At 41.5% G+C, this 16,914-nt stretch overlaps 1 long non-coding RNA gene across 1 annotated transcript in view; it reads left to right on the top strand.

Annotated features, from left to right (window-relative positions):
* Positions 1–16,914, top strand: part of LOC309503548 — a 454,680-nt gene that overhangs the window by 295,541 nt on the left and 142,225 nt on the right. The window lies entirely within an intron of this gene.

Below are 16,914 nucleotides of genomic sequence, written 5' to 3'. Positions count from 1 at the left end.
GGAGGGGTCAAAAAAGAGAGTCGGTGCGTCGTGGCAGGTCTGTGTTAAGTGATCTGTATTCCATGTGAGTCCACAGTTCCCTAACCCTGTGAAATTAACAACACATCCCTCCTCTGCGACCTCCGACCTCTCACATAATACCACATCCAACCAGCGCCATGCATGAGTGTGTCTGTGTAATGTAAAAGGGACCCAAAATGTCCATGTCAATGTTTTCATTAAACACTGCCTGGAGAGGCAAGGTTCTGCTGCTAAACCAGAGACCACAACGTCCTTTATCCTCTAACCGAAAATAATAACATTATTCTTTGTGAGAGAAATGACATCTTTTATTTTTTATTCTTTAATACAAGGGTAACAACAGTGATTATATTCTGGTCAGATACAGTGGAATTGTAAGAAACCTGCCAAGAACATATCTTAGCCATATTTCACTCATTTGTGGTCTAAAACGTAAATAAATAAGAAATGATTTCTTGCAAATGCATAATGCAAGGGCAGAGAACATGTACAAATATAATATTTGAGAAAAAAGTTAAATTATCTGACACATCACAGCTATGATAATTTTGTGGAGAATTAGGAAATAATGTCACACTGCTTAAAAAAAACAAACAAAAAAAACTTGATCCTAAACCAGGCATCATTTTATTTTTGAAAAATCGAATTATTTTCTCTCTCCTCCAATCAATTTATGATTTTTGGGTTAAATGTGATCTGGAAATGTTTTAGTGAGTACACTGTAATACCTCATTCCCTGAGAAAGCTTGACACACACACACACACACACACACACACACACACACACACACACACACACACACACACACACACAGACCTGCACAACTAACATTGGTCTTAGACAAAGTGTGGGAGTTTCAAATCTAGGATGAGGCATTAAATTGAGGATAAGAGGTTCTGAATGAGTGTTTAGTGAACATAATTTCCCATAGACCACCTGGTGGATGACAGCTTACAAGATAAGGAGCGAGACTCAAACTACTCCGGCACTAAAGCAGAGATTGGCAGCTGAGAGTAGAACCTGCAAACTGACCTACACGTGAGACCTCCTCACCTCTGCCTCATAATCACCAGTCTGAGGGAGGCAGCGGCTCGCTAAAAGGCAGCAGCTATTAGAGAGCTGCTTAAAACTCCACTTAAATATCTCTTTATGGACGATTACTTAAACTGGGGTTTGGTATTTAAATGACACTTTCAGGGGCTTTCATCTGTGGTAATTCAATTGCTTGCTGGCATCGACTGAGGCTCCATTGTTACAAAAGATGAGCAAACATCAGCTAGAGGTGGTGAGAGGTTTCTAAAGACAGCTATACCCACAACCAACTTCCCTGGTAAATACAAGAATGAAGCTATTCCTATTAATTTTATAATATCGTTTCATATTTCTCAGTGACATGCCTTTCTATTGGAAAACAGCTCTTCATGGAATAAAGGCACAGCCACTTTTAAAATAAAAAATAGACATGGACATGCTGTAGTGCTTTTTAGATTTGTTTGTATTTTTCTAGTGGTGGCATGAAAAGACGTGTGTGTGTAGCAGGTCCAGGGCCCAGGTCCCCCAGCAGGAGGAGGCTTGGATCAGTGGAGACAGCCGTTAGCCTGGGGTTAGCTGGGCTGGCACGCCAATGCTGTGACAGGGGACAGGGGCGATGGAGTGGAAAGCAGAGCGCGGAATTTGTGAATGTTGTACCGGCCGTTCAGAACAGCTGAAGCATTTAAAGATGGACGCCCCTAACCTGCCTGGGAGCAAAGTGGGGCCGAGTGGTGGCAGGACACTACTGCGCGCATCACTTCCCATTTCTAATGCTACCAGAGAGGATGCGGCTTTTGGTTGTGTGTGAGAGGTAGAATAACAGCTTTTAGGTAAAGGGATTATTAAAAGATCAGTGTCAGGTATAGTTTACTCAAAAAAGAAAAACCCAGCCATCATTTACTCACTCTAATGTTGTTTTCAACCACCCCCCATAAAGGCCACATAAAAGAGGTCCATGTGACGCACTATTCTAAGTCTTATAAAGTCATACGATAACTTTGTTTAAGAATAAGACCAAAATCCTTGTTTACTGAAAATCCTTAATTTCACCATGGCTTAACTTGCGTCATAAGCATTCTAGTGCTTCCTAGCTAATTGTTAGCAAAACAATAATTCAATTAAATGTTTCATTTAATGTAATTGAGTGTGGTTGTCTGTAGCCCTCTTGTGAAAATATTCAGATCTGAAAATGGACACTCCACTATCATTCCCCTCCTTTCTTTGACATTTCCAACCAGCTCTACATTAAGACTTTTGACGTTCCAGACACACGCAGAGACATTTCAGAAACCATAACATAAGAACGAGAGGGTGGTGAGGTAGTGTGAGAGAGAGAGAGAGAGAGAGAGAGAGAGAGAGAGAGAGAGACTGTATATCCTTGCATCTGTGGGTCAACAGAAATACCAGCTCGTGAGCAGCCAGACAGTGGAGTGAGAAGTCTGTCACAGCTGCCATAACTGACAAAGCATCTGTGATCCAGCCAATCACAGCTGTAATAATTAGCCTGTAACATTCCGTTCTCAGAACAATATCTGTGTGATCTGAACACTCATCCCACTCTAAAAGCGCATGAAGAGCCCTTAATGGAAATCATTAATATACTATAAGCCAGAGCTCTACCCCTTAGAGAAAGATAGCAGCGATCGTTCCATCTGAATTAAAACATGCTGTGTGCCCACGTGGGCTCTTATCATGACCCCACCAAGAACAGAATCAGATAATCTTTGAGTGTCATTCCCTTGATGGTACTCTGTCATCCCTAGACACATCAGCCTGACTGCGTTATAGCAAGAACTGTAGGCATTATTCTCCATGAATAGGGTAAACTTCTCACTCTCTCTTTTTTTGGTCTGAGAATTAGCATGAAAAAAAGAAGTAAATCTTAAAATGTAATCTTGACTGTACCTTACAATTTAAATAATATAATAACAACATATAGTATTCACCTGGATTGGTGGAAGGACATGTATAGATAATATAGTTCCATTATTGCAATTTGTTTACAAATTGCTATGTTTAACTGCATTCATCAGCTCAACCCTGTTATAAAAAATATTGTAAAATAAAACGTCAAACAGGTATTGTCTTTAATTTATTAGAAATATAACCTAGCCCTTAAAAGTAGCTTAATTTAATTTAGTTTGTTTTCAATTCTGGGATATAGTATATTTCTTTTTCTTTGTTTTTTTCTTTTATTTATTATTATGTATTAAATTGTGCTAACTTTTGCTGACAGGGTTGCCAAACTTTCAGACATCATATGAAATAATAATAATAATAATAATATATATATATATATATATATATATATATATATATATATATATATATATATATATATATATAGTATTATTACACAGTATAACATTTAAAGGGACCTATTCCTATTTCATTTAAAGGGGACCTATATAAAATTAACTTTTACATGGTGTTTGAACATAAATGTGTGTTGGCAGTGTGTGTACACAACCACCATATAATGATAAAAATCCAGCCAGTGTTTTTTTTTTTTTTTGCCCCATAAATCATAAGCACTGTCTCAGAACAAGCGGTTCACAGATTCTGGGCAGAGTGACGTCAATTTGCACAGTCCCCTCCCATGACTGTTGACTGACCCTGCAGTTTTAGCATAGAGTGTTACCCTGAGTGAGCTGTACACAGTCCGCCATTGTTTCGACGTCGGATCAGCTGTAGACAAGAATGTCTCCTAAGTGATTGAAGTGTTCTTTTGTTGGATGTAAGAATGAACATGGCAGTCGTCATTTACTCCTGACATCTGAGACGCTGAAAATGCAGTGGACTACTTTTGTTTTGGAAGAATATGCACCCCCCAATCTACCTAAAAGGGTTTATATTTGCTCAAATCATTTCACTCCAGACTGCTTTGTAAACGATGGTCAGCACCTATGGTCAGTACAAAGCAGACTTTGCTAAAAAGTTGTTACTCGAGGATGGATCTGTACCAACTGTTCGTGATCCAGCTTACAGTCCTGGAGCGATAGGCCTAACATTAACTTACTGATCACGGCAGTAATGAAAGGGAAGAGCGAGCACTTTATTACAGTTCATAGGAGTTGTTTTATGGATAAAGTTTACTAGTTTACTAGCACCCCCTGAAAAGGTCTGTATGTATTTGTTTACTGTTAGTTATAACAAGTGTTTTTGTGTAATTCGCTGTGTATGTTGATGATAATGCAAGGGAGAGAGACTGTTTATGGATAAGACTTTAATGCGCACTTCTTTTACTGTTTTATTCAGCTCCTACGGTTTTTCTGGAGTAAAACGGACGCTTCATCAAGTACAATAAACTTCATAAAACTCATCAGTAAATTTTTGCCCATCATTTGTACGGGGTCCGCTACAACAGGCTTTTACTAATAGTGGATAAAAGCAAGATGACAACATAAGTTATAACCGTAGTAAAACAAAACTATACCTGTTCTATCTCCATGCAGCATATATTCTCTGGCTCTGAAGGCATTATTGTCCAACTCTGGTTCGAACTGAACACCGCTACTGTCTGACAATTTCTGACATTTCATTGCGTGAGATTGACCTGACACCAGACCAGAGCTCTTGAAACTCCACCCTCTTCTTGAAAAGGGGATGGAGGCACCAGCTCATTTGCATTTAAAGGGATAAACGGCACGTTTTTGCTCACCCCTAAAATATGGCAATTTTAACATACTGTAAAAAAAAATATCAATGGGGTATTTTGAGCTAAAACTTCACATACTCTAGGGATATTAGAGACTTATTTTACATCTTGTAAAAATGGGTGCCCTTTAAATAATTGAAATTAAATACTTGCGTTGAACTCCGGGGGTGGACACTCTCCTCTTCTTCTTCTTCTTTCACTTTCATTTGTTCTGTTGAAAAAAAAAAGGTAAGTGTCTCTATATTTCTATACATTGGCAGAATTTTTTTTTTCCCCGCTTTACCCCTTACTCTTTTTACATTCAAACAGAATCATATCTTCTATTTGTCATTCATATCTGTGTTTATGCATAATCACACCTCAGAATATTTGAGTCAGTTTAATGAACATTAAACTCTCTCTCTCTCTCTCTCTCTCTCTCTCTCTCTCTCTCTCTCTCTCTCTCTCTCTCTCTCTCTCTCTCTCTCCACAGCAAATGCTGGTTTCTGTTAGAGTTTGTCTAATATGAAACAGGGCCACGGGGAAGGATTGCCAATGTTTGCCTGTGAGTTTACTCAGAGATGAACCAGAGACGAATCTTCCTCCTCTATATATATGCCAGAGACTTGATTTTAATTCACTGTAAAAGTACACCACACACAGAGAGAGAGAGACACGTCTCTCAAGGCTTTGAAAATCAAGCATTTTTAAAGGTTGAATTAAAGATTGAAAAAGCATAAAGTTGAACAAAGCCTATATTTCTCCATTGTGCATCTTCTTTTATTAACCTTTTATGTCCCCAATATGTCTCATCTCAAATCTCTTCAAGAAAAAACTAAAATTAATCTGGTATGTTTTTCTTTTTTCTCTTTGTATCCTCATTCACAGATGCATTAGCCAAGAGATAAAAGCTTAAAATGTTGTTTGCTTTTGTTTATGGCTAGTTTGTATGCTGAGAAAAGGTCCGTAAAATTCACGGTGGAATTTCACCAAAAAGGAGAAAACAATCATTTGGATAAAGTGCATGGTTCATTCCACCCTAATTCAGGATTCAGCCAGCATATCATGGAAATTTTAACAGTCATAGAGGATTAACCCGTGTGGGTTGCAGGGGGTCTCACTTGCCGCTAGATTTAGAGGCATCAGAATCGCTTCTGTTCAGAGAGCGAGAGAGAGATTTCATTTTCACCCATTGTTCTCCCATCCTGACCTCTTCTCTTTTTGCATAATCATGACAGTTATGCAGGAATATTTAGGCATTAATAATGAATTGCGTGAGGTTCACACTCTCTATTCAGAAATAGAACCTAGTGACCTTCACACTGGGCGGGAGTCACTCAAAACAAGTGGCCATCCTTCAACCTCACAGGTCTTTCTCTGCAAAGCATTATTGAATTGAAATATTTAAAGTTTCTAATTTATGGCACTTTCCACCAACAGGGTGCAAAATTTTTATTTTCTATGAAAGGGGATGCTTAACATTTAGAATGTTCAGGAGGGCAGGCTAAATATTATATGAACTGTTATTTTCTATTCATTTGCAATTTTTGAGACCATGTAAACACTTAAAACTTACACAAAATGTATTTGTCTGATGTCATAATTTTCAACCAATTATCATTAAATAAACATCAAAATTACATCAAGACAAAGATAAATAATAATTATGATTATTATAAAAAAGTAATAATTGCAAGTAACAATGCAAATGTTGCCAAATAAGAAGGGTAGACGTATGGGACCAAATGTTGGTTTATAAGTTGTTAAAACCACAAAATGATGTCACTTCTTTATTGTTTTTATATTTTGTAATAGGGAAAACATGCCCACACAAAATATGGGGCATACTGTTACTGCAACTCAATAACATAATTAAAATATATATAAATAAATTCTATATTAATTCAACCGACTGTCAAAATTGCAATATTTGTGCATACTTTCAGTCATTGCTTTTCTTAAACCTCTGGGGGAAAAATAAAAAATGTAAGCGATCACTGTCAAGTGTCAGTGTTTGTTTGGACTTTCAGTTTGAGTTTTGATTGGTTCCTGTTCTCCTTTGTTATTTTCCCGCCACTCCTTTGTATTCATGGTTACTGTCATTAACAGTTCAGTTTTGTCACCTGTTTAGTCATCATCGTCATTTGTATCACCTGTGTTCTGTTAATCAGTGTTCATCTGTGGTTGTATTTAAGTTCCATCTGTTCAGTCAGTCTTTCTCCGATCTACGTTGTATTTTGTGTGTGTGAACCCTCTGCCCGTCTTCTATGTACCAGTTTGATTTATATTGTGAGTAAAAGTTTGCATTGGAACTTTTGACTCTTCTTCGTCTTCTTCCGCCTGCACCACACTGTGACAGAAGATCGGACTGCCCAAAATGGACGATAGGGTAAAAATTATCGCCATGGCCAAGGAGAGCCAATTTTTTTTTTTTTTTTTTACCAAGGACTTTTGCTGCCTTGCTGTCACCATCAACAACGAGAACCTGAGGACCTTGTTCTGGATCGGGGCCACGTTTAAGCATCCCATTGACATCCCTGGACTTCACGTCATGCCTGCCCAGCCTGAGCCTTCAGCCAAGATGGCCGCCGCCTCACCGCTTGAGCCCTCAGCCAAGATGGCCGCCGCCTCACCGCCTGAGCCCTCAGCCAAGATGGCCGCCACCTCATCACTTGAGCCCTCAGCCAAGATGGCCACCGCCTCACCGCTTTAGCCCTCAGTCAAGATGGCCGCCGCCTGAAGCCTCAGCCAAGATGGCCGCCCTCTCACCACCTGAGCCCTCAGCCAGGATGGCCGCCACCATGTTCCTGTTCCCCGTTCTGTTCCTTGACTTGTTCCTGTCCCTAGACCTGATCCTGCCCCAAGAACTCTTCATGTTCTTAGACCTGTTCCTGCCCCAAGAACTGTATCTGTTCCCGAGCCTGTATCTGAATCTGATCCCGAGCCTGTATCGGAATCTGTTCCCGAGCCCTCATCTCCACTGTGGCCCATTAGTCCACCAGCTCCACCGGGCTCCCTCGTCCCTCCGGCTCTGCCTTGGTCGTTTGTCGACCTGCCCTCGCCTCGTCCCTTCGTCACTCTGGCTCCGTTGGGCTCCAGCTTCACCTTGGTCCGCTGTTGCTCTGGCTCCACGAACGTGCAAAAAAAAAAAAAAAAAAAAAAAAGACACGGAGACGGAGGCGGAGCAGGTGCACCTGGATCCTCGCCTGCACCTCGGTTGCCAGAGCCGTCCGCATCGCCATGTCCCTCGGGATCCTCATCATCGCCTTGGCTCGTCGGCTCTCCGGCTCCATCCGGGTCTCCACTTCCACCTGCTCTGCCTCCGTCTCCGCCCTGGCCGCCTGCACAGCCTGACAGACAATCCTATTGTGCTCTTCCACTTTTTCAACAATAGTGTGTAATTTTGCTGATTGAGCATAAAAAAGTCCAATCTAAAGGGCGATATTTTACAACGAATGGCTCGTTTGGACAACAACGTGATTTTTCCAGATCTTATGAAGTCACAATAGTACTCATTTAAATAATCCCCAGCCACAGAATATGCACACAAGGGTACAAGGCTTGGCTGAGCTGCATTAAAGACAACGTTGTCGCTATGTCAAAGAGACACTTTTTTTTCTCCACAACATTTCCAAAACTCATTTGTTTGACTATCCTAAGTTTGAAAAAAGAGAGTGGTTACAACTTATTTTAAACACTGTTCCTGAACATTATAACCCCAATGTTGATCTGTGCACTGCACATTTTATGGAGAACAGCCTTTTTGTTGCTTTTGTAAGCTCTCGCTTTTTAGGAAAATTAACCATGGTTCCCTTTCGAGGGAACTCGAACTGTCGAAATTTTGGGGAACGCCCTAAGCGTAACGCATTTGAAGTATGAATGAAACTAATCCAATCCTGACTGGTGCTGCGTCATGGCATAACATGTGAAGTTAAAGGAACGGAAGCTACAAAGGGACACCGGCACACAACAGAGTTAGCTTTTTGCTCTTCAGCAAGCACTCTGTTTCAAACTGTCTGTCCTATTTGGTGTTGTTTGTCCCGTAAGAACTTCAAATAAAGTGACTACATTGAAATATAGAATCTAGTGGCTTGGATCTGGCGTTTGCCGAGGCAGCTCGTAGACTACGGGTCTACTCCGCAATAAAGATTCTATGGCTGGGATCTCACGTTTGCAGAGGCAGTTCGTAGATTAAAGGTCTGCACTGAAATACATAATCTATAGTGGCTCGGATCTCGCGTTTGCCCAGGCAGCACGTAGATTAAGGGTCTACTCCGCAATAAAGATTCTGTGGCTGGGATCTCGCGTTGCCGAGGCAGCGCGTAGATTAAAGGACTGCATTGCAATACAGAATCTATAGTGGCTTGGATCTTGCGTTTGCCAAAGAAGCGCGTAGATTACGGGTCTACTCTACAATAAAGATTCTGTGTGGGTGCGAGGCATGCACAGTCAGCTCCTGAGAGTGAAAGATATTGAGAAATAGCTTGACGCGCACAGCCGAGCGTTTTCATGTGTTTCAGCCTCACGCCCGTTGACTTTCTTCTCGAGAGATGAAAACCAAATATATTGTGACTGACTCGAATCTTGCATTTGCCGAGGCAGCGTTTATATTACGAGACCGTATAAATAAATATTAAAACAGTATTGTCTGGTGATTATGGCTGCATTTAATTCTAAGAAACTAAAATGATGGAATATAATCTGACTTTAAGAAGTAAAATACTTTAATTCAGCCTACCATTCAGACCGTGTTTCACTTATCCAGTGTTTATGGCTGCATTTAATTCTGAAGAATTAAAATGATGAGCAGTGAACGCACGCTGCTCTGTCTGCCTGAAAATAGCAGGGATGTCCCTCCGTCGCCCCCCGTGACATCAAGTGCGCTTCGGGACACATCGGTTTTCAGCGAATGCACGCTGCAGTGTCCGCCCCAAGGGCTTGCGGCCAGGCAGTGTTCACGTACGCTCATCGGAAACTGTTTTTGATTATTCCATGCCGGTCCTCCACTTCAGGGTGTCGAGAATGAAACCAAAAGAGCCTCCCCTCTGGGGAGCCCTCAGGAAATCGATGTCTGTATCCCGCCGTCAAGTGCGCTTCGGGACACATAGGTTTCCACTGAACGCACGCTGCTCTGTCTGCCCCACAGGCTTGCGGCCACGCTTGGTTCCCTTAGTAGAATATTTCAAAGCATGGCAAGACCTGCCAAATATTTCTCCTTGGGTCCTGCACACAATAGAGAAGGGTTACAGGCTGCAGTTCGATTCCGCCCACCGAAATTCAGCAGGGTGGTGTGGACTGCAGTCTACCCAGTGCTTCCATTCTTCCACATATCCATCCTTCCATCTCACAGGAAGTTCCTGAGGTTCGCTTTCGGGGGCGAAGCGTTCCAATATTGGGTTCTTCTGTTCGGCCTAAATGCATGGATGCAGCTCTAGCTCCGCTGAGGCTTCAGGGTATCAGGGTGCTAAATTATATTGACTCAGTGACGATGCGGGCACAATTGTCTCCTGCACGGATCGAGTCCATCCTGGCTGCGGTGACCAGGATAAAGCTAGGCCAAACCATCACTGTAAAACATTTCAGAGAGTGTTAGGGTTCATGGCAGCAGCGTCCAACGTTATTCCATTCGGCCTGCTGCACATGAGGGCCCTGCAGTGGTGGTTGAAAACCAAGGGGTTTTCCCCGAGGGGGAACTCATTCCGCATGATCAGGGTTACATGCAGGTGCCTCTGTTCCCTGTCTAGGCCCCGTGCTGGGAGCATCATGTCATCGGAAAGCCTTTCGACAGATGCCTCCCTCACAGGCTGGGGCACGGTCATGGATGGCAGGGCTCTGAGGAGCTTCCTCCCAGACCTCAGGGGTCACCACACAGACAATGTGTCGGTGGTCTCCTACTTGATTCATCAGGGGGTTCTGAGATTGCGCCCTCTATCCAGATTGGCGCATCCTGTGGTCCCTAGGGAAACTGTTATATCTCATAGCAATGCACGTCCCAGGGGACCAGAATAATTTGCGTCTCGAGGGACGTCCCACTGTCCACTGTGGTTGGGGTTGGATGCTATGGTACAGACATGGCCGAATGTGTTTCCTCTTGCTGTAGAGAGCGTGATGTGGACCCAGTTAACTGCCCGGTTGGCTTCAGTGCTGGAGCTCCTCCAAGATCGCTTCTCGGCTGGTCTTACCCCGTCCACACTCACAGTGTACGTGGCTGCCATTGCGGCTTTCCATGCTCCTCTGGGTGATGGGCCTCTGGGGAGACATCAGCTGGTAGTACTTTTCCTCTGTGAAACTCGGAGGATGAGACCTGCGGCTCGTACCAGAGTTCCCACATGGGACCTGGCAGTGGTTCGAGCTGGTCGAGGCCCCCTTCGATCCTCTGGAGTCGATTGAGGCCAAGAACCTTTCCCTCAAGGTAGCTTTTTTATTAGCCATTACTTCTCTGAGGAGAGTAGGAAACCTTCAGGTGCTCTCTATATCTCATGGGTGCCTGGAGTTTGCTCCAGGCGACATTAAGGCTATCTTGCATCCCAGGCCGGGCTATGTGCTTAAAGTTTCATCTAATGTGGCACGGCCTACGGTTCCGCAGGCTTTTCATCCTCCACCTCACGTGACGGTGGATGAAGAAAGACTTAATTTGCTCTGCCCTGTCAGAGCTCTCAAGATTTATGTCCAGAGGTCATCTTCATGGCGGAAGTCAGACCAGTTGCTGGTGTGCTTCAGGTCGACCAAAAAGGGGCTTCCCGCATCCAAACAGACCATCAGTAACTGGGTCGTTCAGGCTATCTCTATGGCCTATCAGGTGGCCAGCTTGCCTTCACCTTTGGCCCCTCCTTTCAGGGGCCCCGATCCAAGAAGTGTGCGATACAGCCCTCATACTTTTATCAGATTCTATATATTGTACAAATAGAATAATCAATCACATTTCGTATTTCGGAAAGAGGGGCTTCATCAAAATCGGCATGTTCGATCCAGACTGGGAAGAGAGGTGCTGTAATAATATAAAATATATGAAAAATAATGTGTTTTGAACAATCAAGTATGAAAACATATTCTAGTACACCCCAAAAACTAAATCAAGCCTTCGTAAAAGAGCATAATAGGACCCCTTTAAAATGAATAGGGTGGAGAAATGCATTTAGCTACTCGTTATGATAGGTTCATTGAATGTTATGTATAAATCTAACCTAAAGGCAGGGTTTGTAATAAAAAAAAAAAGAAAAGAAAACAAGAAAACTAAAGTCTATTTGCGTTGAGTGTCCAAACTGGTACTGTTTTATTTTTTTATTTAGAATTGGCCATATTGGAGATCTGCAGTAGAACATATTGTCAATATGAAGACATATATCTGAAAGGGCATTTTTGAAGAAACTGCTTTGGACACAGTTGACACTCATCCCTGTGACACAGCAGTGAAAAACCACAATGGCCTATCTTCATAACCACAGGCGTAACCACAAAATAGCTCAACAGCCACAGAAATCCTGTCCGAACATATCGCTGACACCTCCTCCGTGCTACACGCATTTAGGAGATTATGAGCATTCAGCTCTTGTCTGGGACACCAGAGGGCTGCCTGAGATTGTCAGAATGTGTCATATGTCAGTAAAATCAGGACCCAAGAGACTGGCCTTCAGGACTGGAACAGTGTCCACCCTCAAAATAAACACTTTATGACACTGTCGTGCTAACATAGATTTTGTTCAAATGAATTAATATTGTACATATTATTATGATTATATGTATTAGTTCATATGTTTTTAATGTTTTTTTTTTTTTTTAAGGGGATACAGTTATATTGACCAGGCCCAGACAGAATACATAAACTTTAATGTTTACTGTGCTGATTTTGGAGGGAAAACCGCATATGGTAAGTCTGCAGAATGACTGTCATGTAAACATAGTAAAATGTGTTAAAATCTTATTTTACAAGAACATTTTAAATACATAACTATTTTACAAGGTGGGGATTTTTGAATGAATTAGATATAATGTTTAGATAAAAACAAAAAAAAAACAAAAAAACATAAAGGTACACCATTAAACCCATCCCTAAACACAACCACCACTGGGGTGTAAACAGACTGTGCAACAACGTATGAATGGGACAATACAAATTCATAAGATTTAACCAATTTTCCAAAACATAAAAGCGCAATGCAATTGTGTTGAGAGCACTTAAAGGTATGGTAGGCAATTGTTTTTATAAACACTTTTTGTTATACTGGTTGAAACTCTCTTCACATCCTGATACCAATCAATTATAGAAGTGGTCTAAATATTAAAACATGTACATATATCTTCTGTGCAAGTCACAGGACCAAACGATTTTCACCCAATCATTGCATTCGGTCCGAATTCCTACCTGCCTGTCAACATATGTATTTCCATACCTCCTAGCACCTGCTCGCACAGACATCAAACGTCATCTGCACGTTCCATGAGCCTACGCAGAGTTGTGGGCAGACAGTCACCGAGCGCCATAAACAAACAGCAGCCGCCTTTTACACTTCCTCCTGAACCAAAACAACGAGCTTATGCTACGTTGATCTGCCTTAGGCTACTTAGGGTGGATGATGACGCAATTTTCTTCTAGAAACAAACTTTGTTGTATTATTTTCATGTTATCAATGTGAAGCTGCTTTGATACAATCTGTATTGTAAAAAGCGCTATATAAATAAAGGTGACTTGACGTTCAAGCCATGTCATAACCCTAATTACAATATGGCAACCCGTGACGATCTACCCGGAGCTGTTCACGTCCTCAGCCTCGGATTTATGCGTTTCTATGTCTACACTGGCAATGCCAAAATTAATCTGCAGCAGTCAGCTGGTACAACTAGAGCTCTGTAAGTTGTTTACATTAATTATTATTGTAATGTTATGTGCTTTGAGACATGAGGTAATTTAAAGCCGTCTCTCATCTCGTGACACTTTGCGTCTCATGTGTTTTGAAGGAGGTGTGGCTTTGGAGACACTGAAGGGAGGGTGGGATCTAATGCTTTTAAAGTTAGCTTGCTATTGTCGGCGCCAGTGGCCTCGTGGACAGCATGCCGACATATAGCGCTGTTGCACTTCGGGTGACCCGAGTTCGAGTCCTGGCTCGCGGACCTTTCCTGATCCCATACCCCTCTTTCTCTCCCACTTCACTTACTGTCCTATCGTAATAAAGGAATAAAATGGCAAAAAAAAGCTAGCTTGCTATTGCTAGCCTGTCCAAAATTGCCTACCCTACCTTTAACTACAAAAAAGCAAGGTAGCCTATACATTATGTGGTACAACAGAATATACAAACAAAAATACAATGCTAAAAAAAAAGCATGGTTCACATGTAACATTATTCTCACTTCTGCGGAATTACATATTTAAATTTAACACACTTATACCAATGCATTAATTGTCATCTCTCCTGATTCAAAATGTCCTTTACCTAAATTTGACTTTGTAAAGAATTTAGGGAGTTTTCTCTCTGCTTGTCTGGAGCCTTACACTTTCTACACATTCTGATTTGTAATGGTGTCTCAAGAATGGACAGACAATATTCAAAAGAGCTTATATGTAGGTAGAGTCCTTCACACAGTACGAAAGTCACAGCTGTCGTTTATTTAATACATAATCGTTTCTCAGTGGGTGTGAAGATAGGACGTCAGCTCTCCATTTGCAGATAGGAAAAGCAAGTAGGTTAGAGAGAGCAGTGTGAATATGGAAAGGAAGATAACTACACACATAGAGTATCTATGAGGAAGATTACATCCTAAACAGGAGGTGGTGGGGAAGGAATGTAATTGACCAGCAATCATTTTGTGTTGTCGGTGGGCTGGTCTGGGGATTTGTGGAAGGACTGGTGGATGGAGGGTTATAAACCGCAAGTCTGTTTAATTCTACCCCAGCACTTAATTTGGGAAAGACTCTGGATATTATCTCTCATCATGACCTTCTGCATACACATTATGTCAAGGGTTAGTCCTGAGGAAAAGCTGGAGCCGGATCATCCCGGCAGGGGTTTAAGCTGAAAACATGGTGCTTGAGGAGATCTCATACCGGGAGCTGCTACAGAGAGGTCCACTTTCACTCTCCAGCTGTCGCTCAAAGCACGCTATGGCCAATCACAGTAGGCAGGCAGGCACAGGCATGTGACTTTAGTTAGAACACAGGCAGTTATTTGTGTTTCAACACTGCTGATGACATTTTCAAGTGTGGAACAGTGATATTGTTGGAATCATTTAGTGCTGTTTATTTACTTTCCATGTTTTCTTCAGATAATGATTTGATGGTTAAAAAAAAAGAAAAAAAGGTACTCTTGGAAAATGCGCAAAAATCATACTTTTAGGGGTAAAACAGCTTGTACCTTTAGTACCTTTAAATGACATGTACCTTATTTACCTGTAAAAGTTAATTTTAGTACCACAAGGGTACTTACAGTATTACTATTATAAGGTACTAAATGCGCCTAGGTGTATATAAAGTATAAAGTTGTCCTTTTAAGGGTAATTCCCCAGTGACAAGCTGATGGTACAAATTGTGTACACTTTTTTTCTGACAGTGTGCTGTATCTATCTCAGGTGTTTTTTTGTTTGGTTTTTTTTTCTTGTTTTTTTCTAGTGACAAACAAGAATTACTGACCAAAAAAAAAAAAAAAAAAATCCTCTTGTGAGAAACACAATGTCCTCTGCTGTCCCTGTTGGTCTGGGTTGGATGTGAAATAGTTAGAGCCGCTGGAAGCCATCAGACTGAGTTAGTGTGGACAGTCCTGCTCTCTACCCACTGCCCAAGACCGGTCATAGCCACCAACACAACACTCTATGATCTGCCGGGCTGGGACACAGGGGGCTGACAGGAAGCATTAGACAGGAGGAAAGTCTAATACTATCACACCTCTGCATGCAGTCATCGCTCCTACATGATCACAGTTCACAACACAACACAACAACAAAAGACAAAACACAAAGACAAAAGCTTATTTTCTTTATATGTTCAGGCTTTCACTTTTAGACAACACATCAGTTTATAACTTGTTAGATATTTCGGTAACACTTTATTGAAAGCCCTTATATATAATGCATTAAGTACTTTTAATGCATTAATTAAACCTTGTAATCCACCTCATAATGCATTGTGTGGTCTCATGAATAATTGAAACCATAGTTATAATACATTATAATACTTATCTATTCATTGTTACACCTTAAGAAAGTATAATGCATTAGAACACATAACAAACAACCAAATTCAGATGTATCAAGGAATCTGAAAATATTATAATGCATTTTTAACTTTGGTTACAATTATTTATGAAAAAATAGAATGCATTATAATCTACATTATGAATACTTTTACAATGCATTATACATAAAGGCCTTAAGTAAAGTGTTACCAGTATTTATACTATACCAGTTTACATTTATGCAGTTTTTATCCAAACAACATACAAAAATGTGCATGTGGTGACGTTTTTTTGTGTGCAAAATAATACTACTTTTCTTCTCGCATGGGGTTGCATTTACCAGTTTGTATGCTCCTTGAAATTTGAACCTTGGTGTTGCTAGAGCCATGTTCCACCTTTGTTGGATCTCAATACTTGCCTTTCATGTTTAGATATCATGATGCATGTTCCCACAGCTCAACGGTCAAACAATTCAAATGACTAAAGTATGTGCTTCAGTCAGTTAAGGCGACATTGAAAAAGAGATATTGCCTAAATGTTCATTTGAAAATGTCAGTTACTGCTAGAATCAATGGGGTCTATAATGGCGCTTTTCCACTGCATGGTACGGCTCGGTTCGGCTCGGTACGGTCCGACTCGGCGTGGAACGGTTCGGCTCGCTTCGCTTTTCCACTGCGTGGTACGACTCGGCTCGGTACGGCACGGTTCAGTTCGCTTTAGCTCGGTTGCTTTTCCACTGCAGTTAGTACCGCTTTAAAGTGGGTGGGACTGATCGTTATAGTTGCCGTCTCTACTGCCATGACATCATCGTAAACGCGCCACATTTCAAACGCACAACACAGGAGTGGAGCCTGTTGAGCGAATGGTGTTCTTGATTCTCGGCATGTGGATGTTTTTAACTGCAAGACGGAGAAATGTGTTTAAAATGAGGCTGATGGCAGCAAAACAAATTACTGCTAAAAAAACAAAAGAGTCTGGGAACTCTTACAACGAAGTGAAGATGACGACATCACTCGGTTTGCCCGACGGCGCACGAGGGTAAGCTAATATTGTTTAGGGTC

The sequence above is a fragment of the Leuciscus leuciscus genome (assembly GCF_965113295.1).
Source record: "Leuciscus leuciscus genome assembly, chromosome: 7".
NCBI lineage: Eukaryota > Metazoa > Chordata > Actinopteri > Cypriniformes > Leuciscidae > Leuciscus > Leuciscus leuciscus.
This window is presented reverse-complemented; position numbering and strand designations above follow the sequence as displayed.